General features: G+C 40.6%; 12 non-coding genes across 12 annotated transcripts; all 12 read right to left on the minus strand.

The window, feature by feature from the left end:
• Positions 1 to 1995: 1995 nt before the first annotated feature.
• Positions 1996 to 2067, minus strand: TRNAC-GCA (transfer RNA cysteine (anticodon GCA)). The gene has a single exon. It is a non-coding gene; the product is annotated as a tRNA-Cys (tRNA).
• A 2092-nt stretch (positions 2068 to 4159) lies between these two features.
• On the minus strand, positions 4160 to 4231 carry TRNAC-GCA (transfer RNA cysteine (anticodon GCA)). Its single transcript has one exon. It is a non-coding gene; the product is annotated as a tRNA-Cys (tRNA).
• Positions 4232 to 6320: 2089 nt separating this feature from the next.
• On the minus strand, positions 6321 to 6392 carry TRNAC-GCA (transfer RNA cysteine (anticodon GCA)). The gene has a single exon. It is a non-coding gene; the product is annotated as a tRNA-Cys (tRNA).
• A 2092-nt stretch (positions 6393 to 8484) lies between these two features.
• On the minus strand, positions 8485 to 8556 carry TRNAC-GCA (transfer RNA cysteine (anticodon GCA)). Its single transcript has one exon. It is a non-coding gene; the product is annotated as a tRNA-Cys (tRNA).
• Positions 8557 to 10646: 2090 nt separating this feature from the next.
• TRNAC-GCA (transfer RNA cysteine (anticodon GCA)) lies at positions 10647 to 10718 on the minus strand. The gene has a single exon. It is a non-coding gene; the product is annotated as a tRNA-Cys (tRNA).
• Positions 10719 to 12808: 2090 nt separating this feature from the next.
• Positions 12809 to 12880, minus strand: TRNAC-GCA (transfer RNA cysteine (anticodon GCA)). Its single transcript has one exon. It is a non-coding gene; the product is annotated as a tRNA-Cys (tRNA).
• A 2090-nt stretch (positions 12881 to 14970) lies between these two features.
• TRNAC-GCA (transfer RNA cysteine (anticodon GCA)) lies at positions 14971 to 15042 on the minus strand. The gene has a single exon. It is a non-coding gene; the product is annotated as a tRNA-Cys (tRNA).
• A 2092-nt stretch (positions 15043 to 17134) lies between these two features.
• Positions 17135 to 17206, minus strand: TRNAC-GCA (transfer RNA cysteine (anticodon GCA)). The gene has a single exon. It is a non-coding gene; the product is annotated as a tRNA-Cys (tRNA).
• A 2092-nt stretch (positions 17207 to 19298) lies between these two features.
• On the minus strand, positions 19299 to 19370 carry TRNAC-GCA (transfer RNA cysteine (anticodon GCA)). Its single transcript has one exon. It is a non-coding gene; the product is annotated as a tRNA-Cys (tRNA).
• Positions 19371 to 21460: 2090 nt separating this feature from the next.
• Positions 21461 to 21532, minus strand: TRNAC-GCA (transfer RNA cysteine (anticodon GCA)). Its single transcript has one exon. It is a non-coding gene; the product is annotated as a tRNA-Cys (tRNA).
• A 2092-nt stretch (positions 21533 to 23624) lies between these two features.
• On the minus strand, positions 23625 to 23696 carry TRNAC-GCA (transfer RNA cysteine (anticodon GCA)). Its single transcript has one exon. It is a non-coding gene; the product is annotated as a tRNA-Cys (tRNA).
• A 2090-nt stretch (positions 23697 to 25786) lies between these two features.
• On the minus strand, positions 25787 to 25858 carry TRNAC-GCA (transfer RNA cysteine (anticodon GCA)). The gene has a single exon. It is a non-coding gene; the product is annotated as a tRNA-Cys (tRNA).
• Between the last annotated feature and the right edge of the window lie 1425 nt (positions 25859 to 27283).

Raw genomic sequence — 27283 nt, forward strand, 5'->3', positions numbered from 1 at the left:
GATTTATTAGTCACAGGGTCTGGGACACAGCCTGACTCATTCCCCTGGCTACAAGCTGATGGACACACTCAACACACCTGATGCTTCACTATTCACACCAAAATACATAGCATGACAGCAGGTCCTAGGCCAAGGGTGCCAATTCACTCTCAAGCTTACTCTTGCTTCACTAGTCACAGGGACTGCTATGGAGACCGGCTGCTGGTCCTTTCACACAACCCTCTTACGGACGCAGATAAAACCTAAAACTCTTTTTAATTAGTGGTTTTTCTGTGACATACTTTCAAGAAATCTCCAGAAATTGAAATAAGTAACAGAGAATTTTTTTTTTGTTCCTTAAAAGGAGAAGTGGGAAGCAAGACTTAAACTGGGGACCTCTTGATCTGCAGTCACATACTTTACTGCTGAGCTATACACATCCTCTTTTCCTGAAATATGCCTTCACACACACCTTATTACTGCGAGCAGCAGGCTGTAGAGTGCAGACGTCACATATAATACCATGGACTCTGACTAGCACTGAGTTATACCTACTCTGGGATTCCAGCTGTGGGACTAGCTTACTCTCTTGTCTACTCACCATGCTGGAAGTGAGAGTGAGTCTTACTCTCTTCTGCAATCACTCTGTGCCCTAAATTTCAGTCTTAGTCTCTCGTCTGCTCACTCTCTGCAGTAAGTGTGCAAAGCTGTCAGTGACTCAGCCAGTCTAAGCCTCCTAGCTCATTTAAAAATCCACTGCCTCAGACATTGACAGAACACAACTCTAGTGAGGAAAGACTTCTTTTTAACAGTGCTTTGGTTAGCAGTACCATACAACTCTCACACAGTCACTATCTCTTCTAATCGATGCAAGTTCACATAGATGTCTTTTAAAATGCAATTTCTGTGTCCCTCACGTGGTAATGTCTTTAACAATGCTATATCTTTGTTTTATGGTAAAAAATTTGATATGGTATACATATTGGACCAGTCTTACTGTACATTCTAGTAACGGTAAGCTGGCGTGATACTAGTGAAACACACTGGAAACAGTACACAGGCCAGTCACAGTGTACCAGCATTTGGGTCCAGTTTTGTCTAGCCGACGTTACCTTACATACTAATTACAGTAAATAGGTGTGCTACTGGAGAAAGACACAAGTAACAGCATGCAGGCATTTGTTTCTTACACATATTACTATCAGTAAGCACACATGCTACTGTCCAAACTCAGTTCTAAAACTGCAGAGACTTCTGTTACAGTATAAGGACATTTGTGAAAGCATTACGGGCATACAGTGTCCACACACTCACATCTTTGCTGCTGTACAGGCACACAGTGTTTCTTAAAGCACAACAAATCAGCTGTGCTGTGGTAAATACAGTGGAATTTAGAAACTTGTGATTTGTTTACCTATGTACTTTTTCTTTGCACCTGCAATTTCTGCTATATGCTCAATTATTAGAAGCAATGCTTGTTAATAAATCCATGCCGTAAAACATTATCTGTGTGCTGCACACTACAGAATGTAGAAAGATGTATTAAAGTACACAGTATCATGCTGTGTACACAAATTTCAATTTGTCCCTGTGTGCCAATGTACGAACTCTTGTTTTACTCGAATTGATCCATGGTGCAGTTACTGGGCGTGAGTGTGAAAACTGTTAATTTTCGCACAACAGTCTTAAGGATGCACATAAAACTTTGAGCTATTTTGTTTAAATAGTCGTTTTAGTGTGAAATACTTTCAATAAATCCCCAAGAATTGTAGAAAGTGATATAGAAAGAAATTGAAAGCTTCTTTCATGTGTAAAGGGAGCACCCAGATTGATCCATGGTGCAGTTACTGGGTGTGAGTGTGAAAACTGTTAATTTTCAACAAGAGTCATAAGGATGCACATAAAACTTTGAGCTATTTTGCTTAATTAGTCGTTTTAGTTGACATACTTTCAAAAAATCCCCAAGAATTGAAAAAAGCGATACAGAAAGAAATTGACAGCTTCTTTAAAGTATTAAGGGGGCACCCGGATTTGAACCAGGGACCTCTTGATCTGCAGTCAAATGCTCTACCACTGAGCTATACCCCCTTGTTGTACTATCTAGAAGTGGATGGACTAGAAACTGCTGCTGTGGATCTCATCAGAACGGCTTCATCTTTTATAGGCTCTCTATACCACCTGCTGATTTATTAGTCACAGGGTCTGGGACACAGCCTGACTCATGCCCCTGGCTACAAGCTGATGGACACACTCAACACACCTGATGCTTCACTATTCACACCAAAATACATAGCATGACAGCAGGTCCTAGGCCAAGGGTGCCAATTCACTCTCAAGCTTACTCTTGCTTCACTAGTCACAGGGACTGCTATGGAGACCGGCTGCTGGTCCTTTCACACAACCCTCTTACGGACGCAGATAAAACCTAAAACTCTTTTTAATTAGTGGTTTTTCTGTGACATACTTTCAAGAAATCTACAGAAATTGAAATAAGTAACAGAGAATTTTTCTTTTGTTCCTTAAAAGGAGAAGTGGGAAGCAAGACTTGAACTGGGGACCTCTTGATCTGCAATCACATACTTTACTGCTGAGCTATACACATCCTCTTTTCCTGAAATATGCCTTCACACACACCTTATTACTGCGAGCAGCAGGCTGTAGAGTGCAGACGTCACATATAATACCATGGACTCTGACTAGCACTGAGTTATACCTACTCTGGGATTCCAGCTGTGGGACTAGCTTACTCTCTTGTCTACTCACCATGCTGGAAGTGAGAGTAAGTCTTACTCTCTTCTGCAATCACTCTGTGCCCTAAATTTCAGTCTTAGTCTCTCGTCTGCTCACTCTCTGCAGTAAGTGTGCAAAGCTGTCAGTGACTCAGCCAGTCTAAGCCTCCTAGCTCATTTAAAAATACACTGCCTCAGACATTGACAGAACACAACTCTAGTGAGGAAAGACTTCTTTTTAACAGTGCTTTGGTTAGCAGTACCATACAACTCTCACACAGTCACTATCTCTTCTAATCGATGCAAGTTCACATAGATGTCTTTTAAAATGCAATTTCTGTGTCCCTCACGTGGTAATGTCTTTAACAATGCTATATCTTTGTTTTATGGTAAAACAATTTGATATGGTATACATATTGGACCAGTCTTACTGTACATTCTAGTAACGGTAAGCTGGCGTGATACTAGTGAAACACACTGGAAACAGTACACAGGCCAGTCACAGTGTACCAGCATTTGGGTCCAGTTTTGTCTAGCCGACGTTACCTTACATACTAATTACAGTAAATAGGTGTGCTACTGGAGAAAGACACAAGTAACAGCATGCAGGCATTTGTTTCTTACACATATTACTATCAGTAAGCACACATGCTACTGTCCAAACTCAGTTCTAAAACTGCAGAGACTTCTGTTACAGTATAAGGACATTTGTGAAAGCATTACGGGCATACAGTGTCCACACACTCACATCTTTGCTGCTGTACAGGCACAAAGTGTTTCTTAAAGCACAACAAATCAGCTGTGCTGTGGTAAATACAGTGGAATTTAGAAACTTGTGATTTGTTTACCTATGTATTTTTTCTTTGCACCTGCAATTTCTGCTATATGCTCAATTATTAGAAGCAATGCTTGTTAATAAATCCATGCCGTAAAACATTATCTGTGTGCTGCACACTACAGAATGTAGAAAGATGTATTAAAGTACACAGTATCATGCTGTTTACACAAATTTCAATTTGTCCCTGTGTGCCAATGTACGAACTCTTGTTTTACTCGAATTGATCCATGGTGCAGTTACTGGGCGTGAGTGTGAAAACTGTTAATTTTCGCACAACAGTCTTAAGGATGCACATAAAACTTTGAGCTATTTTGTTTAAATCGTCGTTTTAGTGTGAAATACTTTCAATAAATCCCCAAGAATTGTAGAAAGTGATATAGAAAGAAATTGAAAGCTTCTTTCATGTGTGAAGGGGGCACCCAGATTGATCCATGGTGCAGTTACTGGGTGTGAGTGTAAAAACTGTTAATTTTCAACAAGAGTCATAAGGATGCACATAAAACTTTGAGCTATTTTGCTTAATTAGTCGTTTTAGTGTGACATACTTTCAAAAAATCCCCAAGAATTGAAAAAAGCGATACAGAAAGAAATTGACAGCTTCTTTAAAGTATTAAGGGGGCACCCGGATTTGAACCAGGGACCTCTTGATCTGCAGTCAAATGCTCTACCACTGAGCTATACCCCCTTGTTGTACTATTTGGAAGTGGATGGACTAGAAACTGCTGCTGTGGATCTCATCAGAACGGCTTCCTCTTTTATAGGCTCTCTATACCACCTGCTGATTTATTAGTCACAGGGTCTGGGACACAGCCTGACTCATGCCCCTGGCTACAAGCTGATGGACACACTCAACACCTGATGCTTCACTATTCACACCAAAATACATAGCATGACAGCAGGTCCTAGGCCAAGGGTGCCAATTCACTCTCAAGCTTACTCTTGCTTCACTAGTCACAGGGACTGCTATGGAGACAGGCTGCTGGTCCTTTCACACAACCCTCTTACGGACGCAGATAAAACCTAAAACTCTTTTTAATTAGTGGTTTTTCTGTGACATACTTTCCAGAAATCTCCAGAAATTGAAATAAGTAACAGAGAATTTGTTTTTTGTTCCTTTAAAGGAGAAGTGGGAAGCAAGACTTGAACTGGGGACCTCTTGATCTGCAGTCACATACTTTACTGCTGAGCTATACACATCCTCTTTTCCTGAAATATGCCTTCACACACACCTTATTACTGCGAGCAGCAGGCTGTAGAGTGCAGACGTCACATATAATACCATGGACTCTGACTAGCACTGAGTTATACCTACTCTGGGATTCCAGCTGTGGGACTAGCTTACTCTCTTGTCTACTCACCATGCTGGAAGTGAGAGTGAGTCTTACTCTCTTCTGCAATCACTCTGTGCCCTAAATGTCAGTCTTAGTCTCTCGTCTGCTCACTCTCTGCAGTAAGTGTGCAAAGCTGTCAGTGACTCAGCCAGTCTAAGCCTCCTAGCTCATTTAAAAATCCACTGCCTCAGACATTGACAGAACACAACTCTAGTGAGGAAAGACTTCTTTTTAACAGTGCTTTGGTTAGCAGTACCACACAACTCTCACACAGTCACTATCTCTTCTAATCGATGCAAGTTCACATAGATGTCTTTTAAAATGCAATTTCTGTGTCCCTCACGTGGTAATGTCTTTAACAATGCTATATCTTTGTTTTATGGTAAAACAATTTGATATGGTATACATATTGGACCAGTCTTACTGTACATTCTAGTAACGGTAAGCTGGCGTGATACTAGTGAAACACACTGGAAACAGTACACAGGCCAGTCACAGTGTACCAGCATTTGGGTCCAGTTTTGTCTAGCCGACGTTACCTTACATACTAATTACAGTAAATAGGTGTGCTACTGGAGAAAGACACAAGTAACAGCATGCAGGCATTTGTTTCTTACACATATTACTATCAGTAAGCACACATGCTACTGTCCAAACTCAGTTCTAAAACTGCAGAGACTTCTGTTACAGTATAAGGACATTTGTGAAAGCATTACGGGCATACAGTGTCCACACACTCACATCTTTGCTGCTGTACAGGCACACAGTGTTTCTTAAAGCACAACAAATCAGCTGTGCTGTGGTAAATACAGTGGAATTTAGAAACTTGTGATTTGTTTACCTATGTATTTTTTCTTTGCACCTGCAATTTCTGCTATATGCTCAATTATTAGAAGCAATGCTTGTTAATAAATCCATGCCGTAAAACATTATCTGTGTGCTGCACACTACAGAATGTAGAAAGATGTATTAAAGTACACAGTATCATGCTGTGTACACAAATTTCAATTTGTCCCTGTGTGCCAATGTACGAACTCTTGTTTTACTCGAATTGATCCATGGTGCAGTTACTGGGCGTGAGTGTGAAAACTGTTAATTTTCGCACAACAGTCTTAAGGATGCACATAAAACTTTGAGCTATTTTGTTTAAATAGTCGTTTTAGTGTGAAATACTTTCAATAAATCCCCAAGAATTGTAGAAAGTGATATAGAAAGAAATTGAAAGCTTCTTTCATGTGTAAAGGGAGCACCCAGATTGATCCATGGTGCAGTTACTGGGTGTGAGTGTGAAAACTGTTAATTTTCAACAAGAGTCATAAGGATGCACATAAAACTTTGAGCTATTTTGCTTAATTAGTCGTTTTAGTTGACATACTTTCAAAAAATCCCCAAGAATTGAAAAAAGCGATACAGAAAGAAATTGACAGCTTCTTTAAAGTATTAAGGGGGCACCCGGATTTGAACCAGGGACCTCTTGATCTGCAGTCAAATGCTCTACCACTGAGCTATACCCCCTTGTTGTACTATCTAGAAGTGGATGGACTAGAAACTGCTGCTGTGGATCTCATCAGAACGGCTTCCTCTTTTATAGGCTCTCTATACCACCTGCTGATTTATTAGTCACAGGGTCTGGGACACAGCCTGACTCATGCCCCTGGCTACAAGCTGATGGACACACTCAACACACCTGATGCTTCACTATTCACACCAAAATACATAGCATGACAGCAGGTCCTAGGCCAAGGGTGCCAATTCACTCTCAAGCTTACTCTTGCTTCACTAGTCACAGGGACTGCTATGGAGACCAGCTGCTGGTCCTTTCACACAACCCTCTTACGGACGCAGATAAAACCTAAAACTCTTTTTAATTAGTGGTTTTTCTGTGACATACTTTCAAGAAATCTCCAGAAATTGAAATAAGTAACAGAGAATTTTTCTTTTGTTCCTTAAAAGGAGAAGTGGGAAGCAAGACTTGAACTGGGGACCTCTTGATCTGCAGTCACATACTTTACTGCTGAGCTATACACATCCTCTTTTCCTGAAATATGCCTTCACACACACCTTATTACTGCGAGCAGCAGGCTGTAGAGTGCAGACGTCACATATAATACCATGGACTCTGACTAGCACTGAGTTATACCTACTCTGGGATTCCAGCTGTGGGACTAGCTTACTCTCTTGTCTACTCACCATGCTGGAAGTGAGAGTGAGTCTTACTCTCTACTGCAATCACTCTGTGCCCTAAATTTCAGTCTTAGTCTCTCGTCTGCTCACTCTCTGCAGTAAGTGTGCAAAGCTGTCAGTGACTCAGCCAGTCTAAGCCTCCTAGCTCATTTAAAAATACACTGCCTCAGACATTGACAGAACACAACTCTAGTGAGGAAAGACTTCTTTTTAACAGTGCTTTGGTTAGCAGTACCATACAACTCTCACACAGTCACTATCTCTTCTAATCGATGCAAGTTCACATAGATGTCTTTTAAAATGCAATTTCTGTGTCCCTCACGTGGTAATGTCTTTAACAATGCTATATCTTTGTTTTATGGTAAAACAATTTGATATGGTATACATATTGGACCAGTCTTACTGTACATTCTAGTAACGGTAAGCTGGCGTGATACTAGTGAAACACACTGGAAACAGTACACAGGCCAGTCACAGTGTACCAGCATTTGGGTCCAGTTTTGTCTAGCCGACGTTACCTTACATACTAATTACAGTAAATAGGTGTGCTACTGGAGAAAGACACAAGTAACAGCATGCAGGCATTTGTTTCTTACACATATTACTATCAGTAAGCACACATGCTACTGTCCAAACTCAGTTCTAAAACTGCAGAGACTTCTGTTACAGTATAAGGACATTTATGAAAGCATTACGGGCATACAGTGTCCACACACTCACATCTTTGCTGCTGTACAGGCACAAAGTGTTTCTTAAAGCACAACAAATCAGCTGTGCTGTGGTAAATACAGTGGAATTTAGAAACTTGTGATTTGTTTACCTATGTATTTTTTCTTTGCACCTGCAATTTCTGCTATATGCTCAATTATTAGAAGCAATGCTTGTTAATAAATCCATGCCGTAAAACATTATCTGTGTGCTGCACACTACAGAATGTAGAAAGATGTATTAAAGTACACAGTATCATGCTGTGTACACAAATTTCAATTTGTCCCTGTGTGCCAATGTACGAACTCTTGTTTTACTCGAATTGATCCATGGTGCAGTTACTGGGCGTGAGTGTGAAAACTGTTAATTTTCGCACAACAGTCTTAAGGATGCACATAAAACTTTGAGCTATTTTGTTTAAATCGTTGTTTTAGTGTGAAATACTTTCAATAAATCCCCAAGAATTGTAGAAAGTGATATAGAAAGAAATTGAAAGCTTCTTTCATGTGTGAAGGGGGCACCCAGATTGATCCATGGTGCAGTTACTGGGTGTGAGTGTGAAAACTGTTAATTTTCAACAAGAGTCATAAGGATGCACATAAAACTTTGAGCTATTTTGCTTAATTAGTCGTTTTAGTGTGACATACTTTCAAAAAATCCCCAAGAATTGAAAAAAGCGATACAGAAAGAAATTGACAGCTTCTTTAAAGTATTAAGGGGGCACCCGGATTTAAACCAGGGACCTCTTGATCTGCAGTCAAATGCTCTACCACTGAGCTATACCCCCTTGTTGTACTATTTGGAAGTGGATGGACTAGAAACTGCTGCTGTGGATCTCATCAGAACGGCTTCCTCTTTTATAGGCTCTCTATACCACCTGCTGATTTATTAGTCACAGGGTCTGGGACACAGCCTGACTCATGCCCCTGGCTACAAGCTGATGGACACACTCAACACACCTGATGCTTCACTATTCACACCAAAATACATAGCATGACAGCAGGTCCTAGGCCAAGGGTGCCAATTCACTCTCAAGCTTACTCTTGCTTCACTAGTCACAGGGACTGCTATGGAGACCGGCTGCTGGTCCTTTCACACAACCCTCTTACGGACGCAGATAAAACCTAAAACTCTTTTTAATTAGTGGTTTTTCTGTGACATACTTTCCAGAAATCTCCAGAAATTGAAATAAGTAACAGAGAATTTGTTTTTTGTTCCTTTAAAGGAGAAGTGGGAAGCAAGACTTGAACTGGGGACCTCTTGATCTGCAGTCACATACTTTACTGCTGAGCTATACACATCCTCTTTTCCTGAAATATGCCTTCACACACACCTTATTATTGCGAGCAGCAGGCTGTAGAGTGCAGACGTCACATATAATACCATGGACTCTGACTAGCACTGAGTTATACCTACTCTGGGATTCCAGCTGTGGGACTAGCTTACTCTCTTGTCTACTCACCATGCTGGAAGTGAGAGTGAGTCTTACTCTCTTCTGCAATCACTCTGTGCCCTAAATTTCAGTCTTAGTCTCTCGTCTGCTCACTCTCTGCAGTAAGTGTGCAAAGCTGTCAGTGACTCAGCCAGTCTAAGCCTCCTAGCTCATTTAAAAATCCACTGCCTCAGACATTGACAGAACACAACTCTAGTGAGGAAAGACTTCTTTTTAACAGTGCTTTGGTTAGCAGTACCATACAACTCTCACACAGTCACTATCTCTTCTAATCGATGCAAGTTCACATAGATGTCTTTTAAAATGCAATTTCTGTGTCCCTCACGTGGTAATGTCTTTAACAATGCTATATCTTTGTTTTATGGTAAAACAATTTGATATGGTATACATATTGGACCAGTCTTACTGTACATTCTAGTAACGGTAAGCTGGCGTGATACTAGTGAAACACACTGGAAACAGTACACAGGCCAGTCACAGTGTACCAGCATTTGGGTCCAGTTTTGTCTAGCCGACGTTACCTTACATACTAATTACAGTAAATAGGTGTGCTACTGGAGAAAGACACAAGTAACAGCATGCAGGCATTTGTTTCTTACACATATTACTATCAGTAAGCACACATGCTACTGTCCAAACTCAGTTCTAAAACTGCAGAGACTTCTGTTACAGTATAAGGACATTTGTGAAAGCATTACGGGCATACAGTGTCCACACACTCACATCTTTGCTGCTGTACAGGCACACAGTGTTTCTTAAAGCACAACAAATCAGCTGTGCTGTGGTAAATACAGTGGAATTTAGAAACTTGTGATTTGTTTACCTATGTACTTTTTCTTTGCACCTGCAATTTCTGCTATATGCTCAATTATTAGAAGCAATGCTTGTTAATAAATCCATGCCGTAAAACATTATCTGTGTGCTGCACACTACAGAATGTAGAAAGATGTATTAAAGTACACAGTATCATGCTGTGTACACAAATTTCAATTTGTCCCTGTGTGCCAATGTACGAACTCTTGTTTTACTCGAATTGATCCATGGTGCAGTTACTGGGCGTGAGTGTGAAAACTGTTAATTTTCGCACAACAGTCTTAAGGATGCACATAAAACTTTGAGCTATTTTGTTTAAATCGTCGTTTTAGTGTGAAATACATTCAATAAATCCCCAAGAATTGTAGAAAGTGATATAGAAAGAAATTGAAAGCTTCTTTCATGTGTAAAGGGAGCACCCAGATTGATCCATGGTGCAGTTACTGGGTGTGAGTGTGAAAACTGTTAATTTTCAACGAGTCATAAGGATGCACATAAAACTTTGAGCTATTTTGCTTAATTAGTCGTTTTAGTGTGACATACTTTCAAAAAATCCCCAAGAATTGAAAAAAGAGATACAGAAAGAAATTGACAGCTTCTTTAAAGTATTAAGGGGGCACCCGGATTTGAACCAGGGACCTCTTGATCTGCAGTCAAATGCTCTACCACTGAGTTATACCCCCTTGTTGTACTATCTAGAAGTGGATGGACTAGAAACTGCTGCTGTGGATCTCATCAGAACGGCTTCCTCTTTTATAGGCTCTCTATACCACCTGCTGATTTATTAGTCACAGGGTCTGGGACACAGCCTGACTCATGCCCCTGGCTACAAGCTGATGGACACACTCAACACACCTGATGCTTCACTATTCACACCAAAATACATAGCATGACAGCAGGTCCTAGGCCAAGGGTGCCAATTCACTCTCAAGCTTACTCTTGCTTCACTAGTCACAGGGACTGCTATGGAGACCGGCTGCTGGTCCTTTCACACAACCCTCTTACGGACGCAGATAAAACCTAAAACTCTTTTTAATTAGTGGTTTTTCTGTGACATACTTTCAAGAAATCTCCAGAAATTGAAATAAGTAACAGAGAATTTTTCTTTTGTTCCTTAAAAGGAGAAGTGGGAAGCAAGACTTGAACTGGGGACCTCTTGATCTGCAGTCACATACTTTACTGCTGAGCTATACACATCCTCTTTTCCTGAAATATGCCTTCACACACACCTTATTACTGCGAGCAGCAGGCTGTAGAGTGCAGACGTCACATATAATACCATGGACTCTGACTAGCACTGAGTTATACCTACTCTGGGATTCCAGCTGTGGGACTAGCTTACTCTCTTGTCTACTCACCATGCTGGAAGTGAGAGTGAGTCTTACTCTCTTCTGCAATCACTCTGTGCCCTAAATTTCAGTCTTAGTCTCTCGTCTGCTCACTCTCTGCAGTAAGTGTGCAAAGCTGTCAGTGACTCAGCCAGTCTAAGCCTCCTAGCTCATTTAAAAATCCACTGCCTCAGACATTGACAGAACACAACTCTAGTGAGGAAAGACTTCTTTTTAACAGTGCTTTGGTTAGCAGTACCATACAACTCTCACACAGTCACTATCTCTTCTAATCGATGCAAGTTCACATAGATGTCTTTTAAAATGCAATTTCTGTGTCCCTCACGTGGTAATGTCTTTAACAATGCTATATCTTTGTTTTATGGTAAAACAATTTGATATGGTATACATATTGGACCAGTCTTACTGTACATTCTAGTAACGGTAAGCTGGCGTGATACTAGTGAAACACACTGGAAACAGTACACAGGCCAGTCACAGTGTACCAGCATTTGGGTCCAGTTTTGTCTAGCCGACGTTACCTTACATACTAATTACAGTAAATAGGTGTGCTACTGGAGAAAGACACAAGTAACAGCATGCAGGCATTTGTTTCTTACACATATTACTATCAGTAAGCACACATGCTACTGTCCAAACTCAGTTCTAAAACTGCAGAGACTTCTGTTACAGTATAACGACATTTGTGAAAGCATTACGGGCATACAGTGTCCACACACTCACATCTTTGCTGCTGTACAGGCACACAGTGTTTCTTAAAGCACAACAAATCAGCTGTGCTGTGGTAAATACAGTGGAATTTAGAAACTTGTGATTTGTTTACCTATGTATTTTTTCTTTGCACCTGCAATTTCTGCTATGTGCTCAATTATTAGAAGCAATGCTTGTTAATAAATCCATGCCGTAAAACATTATCTGTGTGTTGCACACTACAGAATGTAGAAAGATGTATTAAAGTACACAGTATCATGCTGTGTACACAAATTTCAATTTGTCCCTGTGTGCCAATGTACGAACTCTTGTTTTACTCGAATTGATCCATGGTGCAGTTACTGGGCGTGAGTGTGAAAACTGTTAATTTTCGCACAACAGTCTTAAGGATGCACATAAAACTTTGAGCTATTTTGTTTAAATAGTCGTTTTAGTGTGAAATACTTTCAATAAATCCCCAAGAATTGTAGAAAGTGATATAGAAAGAAATTGAAAGCTTCTTTCATGTGTGAAGGGGGCACCCAGATTGATCCATGGTGCAGTTACTGGGTGTGAGTGTGAAAACTGTTAATTTTCAACGAGTCATAAGGATGCACATAAAACTTTGAGCTATTTTGCTTAATTAGTCGTTTTAGTGTGACATACTTTCAAAAAATCCCCAAGAATTGAAAAAAGCGATACAGAAAGAAATTGACAGCTTCTTTAAAGTATTAAGGGGGCACCCGGATTTGAACCAGAGACCTCTTGATCTGCAGTCAAATGCTCTACCACTGAGCTATAACCCCTTGTTGTACTATCTGGAAGTGGATGGACTAGAAACTGCTGCTGTGGATCTCATCAGAACGGCTTCCTCTTTTATAGGCTCTCTATACCACCTGCTGATTTATTAGTCACACGGTCTGGGACACAGCCTGACTCATGCCCCTGGCTACAAGCTGATGGACACACTCAACACTCCTGATGCTTCACTATTCACACCAAAATACATAGCATGACAGCAGGTCCTAGGCCAAGGGTGCCAATTCACTCTCAAGCTTACTCTTGCTTCACTAGTCACAGGGACTGCTATGGAGACCGGCTGCTGGTCCTTTCACACAACCCTCTTACGGACGTAGATAAAACCTAAAACTCTTTTTAATTAGTGGTTTTTCTGTGACATACTTTCAAGAAATCTCCAGAAATTGAAATAAGTAACAGAGAATTTTTTTTTTGTTCCTTAAAAGGAGAAGTGGGAAGCAAGACTTGAACTGGGGACCTCTTGATCTGCAGTCACATACTTTACTGCTGAGCTATACACATCCTCTTTTCCTGAAATATGCCTTCACACACACCTTATTACTGCGAGCAGCAGGCTGTAGAGTGCAGACGTCACATTTAATACCATGGACTCTGACTAGCACTGAGTTATACCTACTCTGGGATTCCAGCTGTGGGACTAGCTTACTCTCTTGTCTACTCACCATGCTGGAAGTGAGAGTGAGTCTTACTCTCTTCTGCAATCACTCTGTGCCCTAAATTTCAGTCTTAGTCTCTCGTCTGCTCACTCTCTGCAGTAAGTGTGCAAAGCTGTCAGTGACTCAGCCAGTCTAAGCCTCCTAGCTCATTTAAAAATACACTGCCTCAGACATTGACAGAAAACAACTCTAGTGAGGAAAGACTTCTTTTTAACAGTGCTTTGGTTAGCAGTACCATACAACTCTCACACAGTCACTATCTCTTCTAATCGATGCAAGTTTACATAGATGTCTTTTAAAATGCAATTTCTGTGTCCCTCACGTGGTAATGTCTTTAACAATGCTATATCTTTGTTTTATGGTAAAACAATTTGATATGGTATACATATTGGACCAGTCTTACTGTACATTCTAGTAACGGTAAGCTGGCGTGATACTAGTGAAACACACTGGAAACAGTACACAGGCCAGTCACAGTGTACCAGAATTTGGGTCCAGTTTTGTCTAGCCGACGTTACCTTACATACTAATTACAGTAAATAGGTGTGCTACTGGAGAAAGACACAAGTAACAGCATGCAGGCATTTGTTTCTTACACATATTACTATCAGTAAGCACACATGCTACTGTCCAAACTCAGTTCTAAAACTGCAGAGACTTCTGTTACAGTATAAGGACATTTGTGAAAGCATTACGGGCATACAGTGTCCACACACTCACATCTTTGCTGCTGTACAGGCACACAGTGTTTCTTAAAGCACAACAAATCAGCTGTGCTGTGGTAAATACAGTGGAATTTAGAAACTTGTGATTTGTTTACCTATGTATTTTTTCTTTGCACCTGCAATTTCTGCTATATGCTCAATTATTAGAAGCAATGCTTGTTAATAAATCCATGCCGTAAAACATTATCTGTGTGCTGCACACTACAGAATGTAGAAAGATGTATTAAAGTACACAGTATCATGCTGTGTACACAAATTTCAATTTGTCCCTGTGTGCCAATGTACGAACTCTTGTTTTACTCGAATTGATCCATGGTGCAGTTACTGGGCGTGAGTGTGAAAACTGTTAATATTCGCACAACAGTCTTAAGGATGCACATAAAACTTTGAGCTATTTTGTTTAAATCGTCGTTTTAGTGTGAAATACTTTCAATAAATCCCCAAGAATTGTAGAAAGTGATATAGAAAGAAATTGAAAGCTTCTTTCATGTGTGAAGGGGGCACCCAGATTGATCCATGGTGCAGTTACTGGGTGTGAGTGTGAAAACTGTTAATTTTCAACGAGTCATAAGGATGCACATAAAACTTTGAGCTATTTTGCTTAATTAGTCGTTTTAGTGTGACATACTTTCAAAAAATCCCCAAGAATTGAAAAAAGCGATACAGAAAGAAATTGACAGCTTCTTTTAAGTATTAAGGGGGCATCCGGATTTGAACCAGAGACCTCTTGATCTGCAGTCAAATGCTCTACCACTGAGCTATACCCCCTTGTTGTACTATCTGGAAGTGGATGGACTAGAAACTGCTGCTGTGGATCTCATCAGAACGGCTTCCTCTTTTATAGGCTCTCTATACCACCTGCTGATTTATTAGTCACATGGTCTGGGACACAGCCTGACTCATGCCCCTGGCTACAAGCTGATGGACACACTCAACACACCTGATGCTTCACTATTCACACCAAAATACATAGCATGACAGCAGGTCCTAGGCCAAGGGTGCCAATTCACTCTCAAGCTTACTCTTGCTTCACTAGTCACAGGGACTGCTATGGAGACCGGCTGCTGGTCCTTTCACACAACCCTCTTACGGACGCAGATAAAACCTAAAACTCTTTTTAATTAGTGGTTTTTCTGTGACATACTTTCAAGAAATCTCCAGAAATTGAAATAAGTAACAGAGAATTTTTTTTTTGTTCCTTAAAAGGAGAAGTGGGAAGCAAGACTTGAACGGGGGACCTCTTGATCTGCAGTCACATACTTTACTGCTGAGCTATACACATCCTCTTTTCCTGAAATATGCCTTCACACACACCTTATTACTGCGAGCAGCAGGCTGTAGAGTGCAGACGTCACATATAATACCATGGACTCTGACTAGCACTGAGTTATACCTACTCTGGGATTCCAGCTGTGGGACTAGCTTACTCTCTTGTCTACTCACCATGCTGGAAGTGAGAGTGAGTCTTACTCTCTTCTGCAATCACTCTGTGCCCTAAATTTCAGTCTTAGTCTCTCGTCTGCTCACTCTCTGCAGTAAGTGTGCAAAGCTGTCAGTGACTCAGCCAGTCTAAGCCTCCTAGCTCATTTAAAAATACACTGCCTCAGACATTGACAGAACACAACTCTAGTGAGGAAAGACTTCTTTTTAACAGTGCTTTGGTTAGCAGTACCATACAACTCTCACACAGTCACTATCTCTTCTAATCGATGCAAGTTCACATAGATGTCTTTTAAAATGCAATTTCTGTGTCCCTCACGTGGTAATGTCTTTAACAATGCTATATCTTTGTTTTATGGTAAAACAATTTGATATGGTATACATATTGGACCAGTCTTACTGTACATTCTAGTAACGGTAAGCTGGCGTGATACTAGTGAAACACACTGGAAACAGTACACAGGCCAGTCACAGTGTACCAGCATTTGGGTCCAGTTTTGTCTAGCCGACGTTACCTTACATACTAATTACAGTAAATAGGTGTGCTACTGGAGAAAGACACAAGTAACAGCATGCAGGCATTTGTTTCTTACACATATTACTATCAGTAAGCACACATGCTACTGTCCAAACTCAGTTCTAAAACTGCAGAGACTTCCCTTACAGTATATGGACATTTGTGAAAGCATTACGGGCATACAGTGTCCACACACTCACATCTTTGCTGCTGTACAGGCACACAGTGTTTCTTAAAGCACAACAAATCAGCTGTGCTGTGGTAAATACAGTGGAATTTAGAAACTTGTGATTTGTTTACCTATGTATTTTTTCTTTGCACCTGCAATTTCTGCTATATGCTCAATTATTAGAAGCAATGCTTGTTAATAAATCCATGCCGTAAAACATTATCTGTGTGCTGCACACTACAGAATGTAGAAAGATGTATTAAAGTACACAGTATCATGCTGTGTACACAAATTTCAATTTGTCCCTGTGTGCCAATGTACGAACTCTTGTTTTACTCGAATTGATCCATGGTGCAGTTACTGGGCGTGAGTGTGAAAACTGTTAATTTTCGCACAACAGTCTTAAGGATGCACATAAAACTTTGAGCTATTTTGTTTAAATCGTCGTTTTAGTGTGAAATACTTTCAATAAATCCCCAAGAATTGTAGAAAGTGATATAGAAAGAAATTGAAAGCTTCTTTCATGTGTGAAGGGGGCACCCAGATTGATCCATGGTGCAGTTACTGGGTGTGAGTGTGAAAACTGTTAATTTTCAACAAAAGTCATAAGGATGCACATAAAACTTTGAGCTATTTTGCTTAATTAGTCGTTTTAGTGTGACATACTTTCAAAAAATCCCCAAGAATTGAAAAAAGCGATACAGAAAGAAATTGACAGCTTCTTTAAAGTATTAAGGGGGCACCCGGATTTGAACCAGGGACCTCTTGATCTGCAGTCAAATGCTCTACCACTGAGCTATACCCCCTTGTTGTACTATTTGGAAGTGGATGGACTAGAAACTGCTGCTGTGGATCTCATCAGAACGGCTTCCTCTTTTATAGGCTCTCTATACCACCTGCTGATTTATTAGTCACAGGGTCTGGGACACAGCCTGACTCATGCCCCTGGCTACAAGCTGATGGACACACTCAACACACCTGATGCTTCACTATTCACACCAAAATACATAGCATGACAGCAGGTCCTAGGCCAAGGGTGCCAATTCACTCTCAAGCTTACTCTTGCTTCACTAGTCACAGGGACTGCTATGGAGACCGGCTGCTGGTCCTTTCACACAACCCTCTTACGGACGCAGATAAAACCTAAAACTCTTTTTAATTAGTGGTTTTTCTGTGACATACTTTCCAGAAATCTCCAGAAATTGAAATAAGTAACAGAGAATTTTTTTTTTGTTCCTTAAAAGGAGAAGTGGGAAGCAAGACTTGAAGTGGTGACCTCTTGATCTGCAGTCACATACTTTACTGCTGAGCTATACACATCCTCTTTTCCTGAAATATGCCTTCACACACACCTTATTACTGCGAGCAGCAGGCTGTAGAGTGCAGACGTCACATATAATACCATGGACTCTGACTAGCACTGAGTTATACCTACTCTGGGATTCCAGCTGTGGGACTAGCTTACTCTCTTGTCTACTCACCATGCTGGAAGTGAGAGTGAGTCTTACTCTCTTCTGCAATCACTCTGTGCCCTAAATTTCAGTCTTAGTCTCTCGTCTGCTCACTCTCTGCAGTAAGTGTGCAAAGCTGTCAGTGACTCAGCCAGTCTAAGCCTCCTAGCTCATTTAAAAATACACTGCCTCAGACATTGACAGAACACAACTCTAGTGAGGAAAGACTTCTTTTTAACAGTGCTTTGGTTAGCAGTACCATACAACTCTCACACAGTCACTATCTCTTCTAATCGATGCAAGTTCACATAGATGTCTTTTAAAATGCAATTTCTGTGTCCCTCACGTGGTAATGTCTTTAACAATGCTATATCTTTGTTTTATGGTAAAACAATTTGATATGGTATACATATTGGACCAGTCTTACTGTACATTCTAGTAACGGTAAGCTGGCGTGATACTAGTGAAACACACTGGAAACAGTACACAGGCCAGTCACAGTGTACCAGCATTTGGGTCCAGTTTTGTCTAGCCGACGTTACCTTACATACTAATTACAGTAAATAGGTGTGCTACTGGAGAAAGACACAAGTAACAGCATGCAGGCATTTGTTTCTTACACATATTACTATCAGTAAGCACACATGCTACTGTCCAAACTCAGTTCTAAAACTGCAGAGACTTCTGTTACAGTATAACGACATTTGTGAAAGCATTACGGGCATACAGTGTCCACACACTCACATCTTTGCTGCTGTACAGGCACACAGTGTTTCTTAAAGCACAACAAATCAGCTGTGCTGTGGTAAATACAGTGGAATTTAGAAACTTGTGATTTGTTTACCTATGTATTTTTTCTTTGCACCTGCAATTTCTGCTATATGCTCAATTACTAGAAGCAATGCTTGTTAATAAATCCATGCCGTAAAACATTATCTGTGTGCTGCACACTACAGAATGTAGAAAGATGTATTAAAGTACACAGTATCATGCTGTGTACACAAATTTCAATTTGTCCCTGTGTGCCAATGTACGAACTCTTGTTTTACTCGAATTGATCCATGGTGCAGTTACTGGGCGTGAGTGTGAAAACTGTTAATTTTCGCACAACAGTCTTAAGGATGCACATAAAACTTTGAGCTATTTTGTTTAAATAGTCGTTTTAGTGTGAAATACTTTCAATAAATCCCCAAGAATTGTAGAAAGTGATATAGAAAGAAATTGAAAGCTTCTTTCATGTGTGAAGGGAGCACCCAGATTGATCCATGGTGCAGTTACTGGGTGTGAGTGTGAAAACTGTTAATTTTCAACAAGAGTCATAAGGATGCACATAAAACTTTGAGCTATTTTGCTTAATTAGTCGTTTTAGTGTGACATACTTTCAAAAAATCCCCAAGAATTGAAAAAAGCGATACAGAAAGAAATTGACAGCTTCTTTAAAGTATTAAGGGGGCACCCGGATTTGAACCAGGGACCCCTTGATCTGCAGTCAAATGCTCTACCACTGAGCTATACCCCCTTGTTGTACTATCTGGAAGTGGATGGACTAGAAACTGCTGCTGTGGATCTCATCAGAACAGCTTCCTCTTTTATAGGCTCTCTATACCACCTGCTGATTTATTAGTCACAGGGTCTGGGACACAGCCTGACTCATGCCCCTGGCTACAAGCTGATGGACACACTCAACACACCTGATGCTTCACTATTCACACCAAAATACATAGCATGACAGCAGGTCCTAGGCCAAGGGTGCCAATTCACTCTCAAGCTTACTCTTGCTTCACTAGTCACAGGGACTGCTATGGAGACCGGCTGCTGGTCCTTTCACACAACCCTCTTACGGACGCAGATAAAACCTAAAACTCTTTTTAATTAGTGGTTTTTCTGTGACATACTTTCAAGAAATCTCCAGAAATTGAAATAAGTAACAGAGAATTTTTTTTTTGTTCCTTAAAAGGAGAAGTGGGAAGCAAGACTTGAACTGGGGACCTCTTGATCTGCAGTCACATAATTTACTGCTGAGCTATACACATCCTCTTTTCCTGAAATATGCCTTCACACACACCTTATTACTGCGAGCAGCAGGCTGTAGAGTGCAGACGTCACATATAATACCATGGACTCTGACTAGCACTGAGTTATACCTACTCTGGGATTCCAGCTGTGGGACTAGCTTACTCTCTTGTCTACTCACCATGCTGGAAGTGAGAGTGAGTCTTACTCTCTTCTGCAATCACTCTGTGCCCTAAATTTCAGTCTTAGTCTCTCGTCTGCTCACTCTCTGCAGTAAGTGTGCAAAGCTGTCAGTGACTCAGCCAGTCCAAGCCTCCTAGCTCATTTAAAAATACACTGCCTCAGACATTGACAGAACACAACTCTAGTGAGGAAAGACTTCTTTTTAACAGTGCTTTGCTTAGCAGTACCATACAACTCTCACACAGTCACTATCTCTTCTAATCGATGCAAGTTCACATAGATGTCTTTTAAAATGCAATTTCTGTGTCCCTCACGTGGTAATGTCTTTAACAATGCTATATCTTTGTTTTATGGTAAAACAATTTGATATGGTATACATATTGGACCAGTCTTACTGTACATTCTAGTAACGGTAAGCTGGCGTGATACTAGTGAAACACACTGGAAACAGTACACAGGCCAGTCACAGTGTACCAGCATTTGGGTCGAGTTTTGTCTAGCCGACGTTACTTTACATACTAATTACAGTAAATAGGTGTGCTACTGGAGAAAGACACAAGTAACAGCATGCAGGCATTTGTTTCTTACACATATTACTATCAGTAAGCACACATGCTACTGTCCAAACTCAGTTCTAAAACTGCAGAGACTTCTGTTACAGTATAAGGACATTTGTGAAAGCATTACGGGCATACAGTGTCCACACACTCACATCTTTGCTGCTGTACAGGCACACAGTGTTTCTTAAAGCACAACAAATCAGCTGTGCTGTGGTAAATACAGTGGAATTTAGAAACTTGTGATTTGTTTACCTATGTATTTTTTCTTTGCACCTGCAATTTCTGCTATATGCTCAATTATTAGAAGCAATGCTTGTTAATAAATCCATGCCGTAAAACATTATCTGTGTGCTGCACACTACAGAATGTAGAAAGATGTATTAAAGTACACAGTATCATGCTGTGTACACAAATTTCAATTTGTCCCTGTGTGCCAATGTACGAACTCTTGTTTTACTCGAATTGATCCATGGTGCAGTTACTAGGCGTGAGTGTGAAAACTGTTAATATTCGCACAACAGTCTTAAGGATGCACATAAAACTTTGAGCTATTTTGTTTAAATCGTCGTTTTAGTGTGAAATACTTTCAATAAATCCCCAAGAATTGTAGAAAGTGATATAGAAAGAAATTGAAAGCTTCTTTCATGTGTGAAGGGGGCACCCAGATTGATCCATGGTGCAGTTACTGGGTGGGAGTGTGAAAACTGTTAATTTTCAACGAGTCATAAGGATGCACATAAAACTTTGAGCTATTTTGCTTAATTAGTCGTTTTAGTGTGACATACTTTCAAAAAATCCCCAAGAATTGAAAAAAGCGATACAGAAAGAAATTGACAGCTTCTTTAAAGTATTAAGGGGGCACCCGGATTTGAACCAGAGACCTCTTGATCTGCAGTCAAATGCTCTACCACTGAGCTATACCCCCTTGTTGTACTATCTGGAAGTGGATGGACTAGAAACTGCTGCTGTGGATCTCATCAGAACGGCTTCCTCTTTTATAGGCTCTCTATACCACCTGCTGATTTATTAGTCACACGGTCTGGGACACAGCCTGACTCATGCCCCTGGCTACAAGCTGATGGACACACTCAACACACCTGATGCTTCACTATTCACACCAAAATACATAGCATGACAGCAGGTCCTAGGCCAAGGGTGCCAATTCACTCTCAAGCTTACTCTTGCTTCACTAGTCACAGGGACTGCTATGGAGACCGGCTGCTGGTCCTTTCACACAACCCTCTTACGGACGCAGATAAAACCTAAAACTCTTTTTAATTAGTGGTTTTTCTGTGACATACTTTCAAGAAATCTCCAGAAATTGAAATAAGTAACAGAGATTTTTTTTTTTGTTCCTTAAAAGGAGAAGTGGGAAGCAAGACTTGAACTGGGGACCTCTTGATCTGCAGTCACATACTTTACTGCTGAGCTATACACATCCTCTTTTCCTGAAATATGCCTTCACACACACCTTATTACTGCGAGCAGCAGGCTGTAGAGTGCAGACGTCACATATAATACCATGGACTCTGACTAGCACTGAGTTATACCTACTCTGGGATTCCAGCTGTGGGACTAGCTTACTCTCTTGTCTACTCACCATGCTGGAAGTGAGAGTGAGTCTTACACTCTTCTGCAATCACTCTGTGCCCTAAATTTCAGTCTTAGTCTCTCGTCTGCTCACTCTCTGCAGTAAGTGTGCAAAGCTGTCAGTGACTCAGCCAGTCTAAGCCTCCTAGCTCATTTAAAAATCCACTGCCTCAGACATTGACAGAACACAACTCTAGTGAGGAAAGACTTCTTTTTAACAGTGCTTTGGTTAGCAGTACCATACAACTCTCACACAGTCACTATCTCTTCTAATCGATGCAAGTTCACATAGATGTCTTTTAAAATGCAATTTCTGTGTCCCTCACGTGGTAATGTCTTTAACAATGCTATATCTTTGTTTTATGGTAAAACAATTTGATATGGTATACATATTGGACCAGTCTTACTGTACATTCTAGTAACGGTAAGCTGGCGTGATACTAGTGAAACACACTGGAAACAGTACACAGGCCAGTCACAGTGTACCAGCATTTGGGTCGAGTTTTGTCTAGCCGACGTTACCTTACATACTAATTACAGTAAATAGGTGTGCTACTGGAGAAAGACACAAGTAACAGCATGCAGGCATTTGTTTCTTACACATATTACTATCAGTAAGCACACATGCTACTGTCCAAACTCAGTTCTAAAACTGCAGAGACTTCTGTTACAGTATAAGGACATTTGTGAAAGCATTACGGGCATACAGTGTCCACACACTCACATCTTTGCTGCTGTACAGGCACACAGTGTTTCTTAAAGCACAACAAATCAGCTGTGCTGTGGTAAATACAGTGGAATTTAGAAACTTGTGATTTGTTTACCTATGTATTTTTTCTTTGCACCTGCAATTTCTGCTATATGCTCAATTATTAGAAGCAATGCTTGTTAATAAATCCATGCCGTAAAACATTATCTGTGTGCTGCACACTACAGAATGTAGAAAGATGTATTAAAGTACACAGTATCATGCTGTGTACACAAATTTCAATTTGTCCCTGTGTGCCAATGTACGAACTCTTGTTTTACTCGAATTGATCCATGGTGCAGTTACTGGGCGTGAGTGTGAAAACTGTTAATTTTCGCACAACAGTCTTAAGGATGCACATAAAACTTTGAGCTATTTTGTTTAAATAGTCGTTTTAGTGTGAAATACTTTCAATAAATCACAAAAAATTGTAGAAAGTTATATAGAAAGAAATTGAAAGCTTCTTTCATGTGTGAAGGGAGCACCCAGATTGATCCATGGTGCAGTTACTGGATGTGAGTGTGAAAACTGTTAATTTTCAACAAGAGTCATAAGGATGCACATAAAACTTTGAGCTATTTTGCTTAATTAGTCGTTTTAGTGTGACATACTTTCAAAAAATCCCCAAGAATTGAAAAAAGCGATACAGAAAGAAATTGACAGCTTCTTTAAAGTATTAAGGGGACACCCGGATTTGAACCAGGGACCTCTTGATCTGCAGTCAAATGCTCTACCACTGAGCTATACCCCCTTGTTGTACTATCTGGAAGTGGATGGACTAGAAACTGCTGCTGTGGATCTCATCAGAACGGCTTCCTCTTTTATAGGCTCTCTATACCACCTGCTGATTTATTAGTCACAGGGTCTGGGACACAGCCTGACTCATGCCCCTGGCTACAAGCTGATGGACACACTCAACACACCTGATGCTTCACTATTCACACCAAAATACATAGCATGACAGCAGGTCCTAGGCCAAGGGTGCCAATTGACTCTCAAGCTTACTCTTGCTTCACTAGTCACAGGGACTGCTATGGAGACCGGCTGCTGGTCCTTTCACACAACCCTCTTACGGACGCAGATAAAACCTAAAACTCTTTTTAATTAGTGGTTTTTCTGTGACATACTTTCAAGAAATCTCCAGAAATTGAAATAAGTAACAGAGAATTTTTTTTTTGTTCCTTAAAAGGAGAAGTGGGAAGCAAGACTTGAACTGGGGACCTCTTGATCTGCAGTCACATAATTTACTGCTGAGCTATACACATCCTCTTTTCCTGAAATATGCCTTCACACACACCTTATTACTGCGAGCAGCAGGCTGTAGTGTGCAGACGTCACATATAATACCATGGACTCTGACTAGCACTGAGTTATACCTACTCTGGGATTCCAGCTGTGGGACTAGCTTACTCTCTTGTCTACTCACCATGCTGGAAGTGAGAGTGAGTCTTACTCTCTTCTGCAATCACTCTGTGCCCTAAATTTCAGTCTTAGTCTCTCGTCTGCTCACTCTCTGCAGTAAGTGTGCAAAGCTGTCAGTGACTCAGCCAGTCCAAGCCTCCTAGCTCATTTAAAAATACACTGCCTCAGACATTGACAGAACACAACTCTAGTGAGGAAAGACTTCTTTTTAACAGTGCTTTGGTTAGCAGTACCATACAACTCTCACACAGTCACTATCTCTTCTAATCGATGCAAGTTCACATAGATGTCTTTTAAAATGCAATTTCTGTGTCCCTCACGTGGTAATGTCTTTAACAATGCTATATCTTTGTTTTATGGTAAAACAATTTGATATGGTATACATATTGGACCAGTCTTACTGTACATTCTAGTAACGGTAAGCTGGCGTGATACTAGTGAAACACACTGGAAACAGTACACAGGCCAGTCACAGTGTACCAGCATTTGGGTCGAGTTTTGTCTAGCCGACGTTACCTTACATACTAATTACAGTAAATAGGTGTGCTACTGGAGAAAGACACAAGTAACAGCATGCAGGCATTTGTTTCTTACACATATTACTATCAGTAAGCACACATGCTACTGTCCAAACTCAGTTCTAAAACTGCAGAGACTTCTGTTACAGTATAAGGACATTTGTGAAAGCATTACGGGCATACAGTGTCCACACACTCACATCTTTGCTGCTGTACAGGCACACAGTGTTTCTTAAAGCACAACAAATCAGCTGTGCTGTGGTAAATACAGTGGAATTTAGAAACTTGTGATTTGTTTACCTATGTATTTTTTCTTTGCACCTGCAATTTCTGCTATATGCTCAATTATTAGAAGCAATGCTTGTTAATAAATCCATGCCGTAAAACATTATCTGTGTGCTGCACACTACAGAATGTAGAAAGATGTATTAAAGTACACAGTATCATGCTGTGTACACAAATTTCAATTTGTCCCTGTGTGCCAATGTACGAACTCTTGTTTTACTCGAATTGATCCATGGTGCAGTTACTAGGCGTGAGTGTGAAAACTGTTAATATTCGCACAACAGTCTTAAGGATGCACATAAAACTTTGAGCTATTTTGTTTAAATCGTCGTTTTAGTGTGAAATACTTTCAATAAATCCCCAAGAATTGTAGAAAGTGATATAGAAAGAAATTGAAAGCTTCTTTCATGTGTGAAGGGGGCACCCAGATTGATCCATGGTGCAGTTACTGGGAGGGAGTGTGAAAACTGTTAATTTTCAACGAGTCATAAGGATGCACATAAAACTTTGAGCTATTTTGCTTAATTAGTCGTTTTAGTGTGACATACTTTCAAAAAATCCCCAAGAATTGAAAAAAGCGATACAGAAAGAAATTGACAGCTTCTTTAAAGTATTAAGGGGGCACCCGGATTTGAACCAGAGACCTCTTGATCTGCAGTCAAATGCTCTACCACTGAGCTATACCCCCTTGTTGTACTATCTGGAAGTGGATGGACTAGAAACTGCTGCTGTGGATCTCATCAGAACGGCTTCCTCTTTTATAGGCTCTCTATACCACCTGCTGATTTATTAGTCACACGGTCTGGGACACAGCCTGACTCATGCCCCTGGCTACAAGCTGATGGACACACTCAACACACCTGATGCTTCACTATTCACACCAAAATACATAGCATGACAGCAGGTCCTAGGCCAAGGGTGCCAATTCACTCTCAAGCTTACTCTTGCTTCACTAGTCACAGGGACTGCTATGGAGACCGGCTGCTGGTCCTTTCACACAACCCTCTTACGGACGCAGATAAAACCTAAAACTCTTTTTAATTAGTGGTTTTTCTGTGACATACTTTCAAGAAATCTCCAGAAATTGAAATAAGTAACAGAGATTTTTTTTTTTGTTCCTTAAAAGGAGAAGTGGGAAGCAAGACTTGAACTGGGGACCTCTTGATCTGCAGTCACATACTTTACTGCTGAGCTATACACATCCTCTTTTCCTGAAATATGCCTTCACACACACCTTATTACTGCGAGCAGCAGGCTGTAGAGTGCAGACGTCACATATAATACCATGGACTCTGACTAGCACTGAGTTATACCTACTCTGGGATTCCAGCTGTGGGACTAGCTTACTCTCTTGTCTACTCACCATGCTGGAAGTGAGAGTGAGTCTTACACTCTTCTGCAATCACTCTGTGCCCTAAATTTCAGTCTTAGTCTCTCGTCTGCTCACTCTCTGCAGTAAGTGTGCAAAGCTGTCAGTGACTCAGCCAGTCTAAGCCTCCTAGCTCATTTAAAAATCCACTGCCTCAGACATTGACAGAACACAACTCTAGTGAGGAAAGACTTCTTTTTAACAGTGCTTTGGTTAGCAGTACCATACAACTCTCACACAGTCACTATCTCTTCTAATCGATGCAAGTTCACATAGATGTCTTTTAAAATGCAATTTCTGTGTCCCTCACGTGGTAATGTCTTTAACAATGCTATATCTTTGTTTTATGGTAAAACAATTTGATATGGTATACATATTGGACCAGTCTTACTGTACATTCTAGTAACGGTAAGCTGGCGTGATACTAGTGAAACACACTGGAAACAGTACACAGGCCAGTCACAGTGTACCAGCATTTGGGTCCAGTTTTGTCTAGCCGACGTTACCTTACATACTAATTACAGTAAATAGGTGTGCTACTGGAGAAAGACACAAGTAACAGCATGCAGGCATTTGTTTCTTACACATATTACTATCAGTAAGCACACATGCTACTGTCCAAACTCAGTTCTAAAACTGCAGAGACTTCTGTTACAGTATAAGGACATTTGTGAAAGCATTACGGGCATACAGTGTCCACACACTCACATCTTTGCTGCTGTACAGGCACACAGTGTTTCTTAA

Source organism: Pleurodeles waltl, chromosome 4_1 (genome assembly GCF_031143425.1).
Source record: "Pleurodeles waltl isolate 20211129_DDA chromosome 4_1, aPleWal1.hap1.20221129, whole genome shotgun sequence".
In the NCBI taxonomy this organism is placed as follows: domain Eukaryota; kingdom Metazoa; phylum Chordata; class Amphibia; order Caudata; family Salamandridae; genus Pleurodeles; species Pleurodeles waltl.